We start from the raw sequence: 1,147 nt of genomic DNA, 5'->3' as shown, positions 1-1,147 counted from the left end.
ACACCGAATATTAAATAATGAATTGAACAAAGTTTGAGTCATCTAGATTTGGTACATTTAACGGGCAACAAAGTGCACGGGATCAGCTATTTTTAATAAAAATATATTTATCCAAAATACCACTAGAAACATTTCAATACGTTTTCACTAACCGTTTTTTTATATTTACTTGCTAAACAATATAATTTGAATACATTACTATAAATATCATCGTCCGAAGGCAAAATAAACAACCAATCTGCACGGGTGAAGCTGTGATGGGCCAACTAGTAACAATATAAAATATCCAGACTCACAAACCGTCTTAGCTCGGAATTGTTTTTCTTACACAACGATATTATATCATTGAATTTAATATTAATACTATCAATTATACATTGAGCCACTTGTAACCTACTTTACAGAAAGCGACATCCACTTATCCGCTTTTTTTTTCTTTTTTTTAATTTACACTATTTATTATTATTTATTATCATTAATTATTATACTACATATACTGTATCTAACTAAATCACATGCGTGTACTATTACTGCCTACCAGTGTTGGGAATAGATAACCAAAAAATTGTCTAGATAAGATAAGATAATTTAAAAAAAGGTGGGTAAGTGGATGTCGCTCTGCTGTACAGTAGGTTAGAAGTGGGTCACTGTATAATGGACAGTATTAAATTTGAATTCAATGATATAATATCACTGTATAAGAAAAACGATTCTGAGCGGAGACGGTATATCAGTCTATGTATTAGACATATATATACTTATCTATGGTATTAAAAAAAAATTGACCTATAATAGGTACCTATAATAAATTCCAAATTAATCATATCATAATATCTAATAGGTACTTATAAGTTATAACGCGTTAAACATCAACAAAAAACCGTGGTAAAATCATAGATATATAATAGTATACTTTAGAAGTTTCAAGTACCCACGAATAATATTATACAATCACAACAAAATAACTAAAATAGTTATCCTAGGTTTTTAATATGTAATTTCGTCCAAATTTGTACTTAAAATGACTATAAAAATAAACTGTGTAAATGTATTTTTTAGAATTTTTGGTAACAGAATTAATTACTTACGTGGAATCTTGTTTTAAATTTTTAATTCTTAGATACAAAAATTGAACATTTTATAAATT

This window comes from Acyrthosiphon pisum, chromosome A1, assembly GCF_005508785.2.
Source record: "Acyrthosiphon pisum isolate AL4f chromosome A1, pea_aphid_22Mar2018_4r6ur, whole genome shotgun sequence".
Taxonomy (NCBI): domain Eukaryota; kingdom Metazoa; phylum Arthropoda; class Insecta; order Hemiptera; family Aphididae; genus Acyrthosiphon; species Acyrthosiphon pisum.
This window is presented reverse-complemented; position numbering follows the sequence as displayed.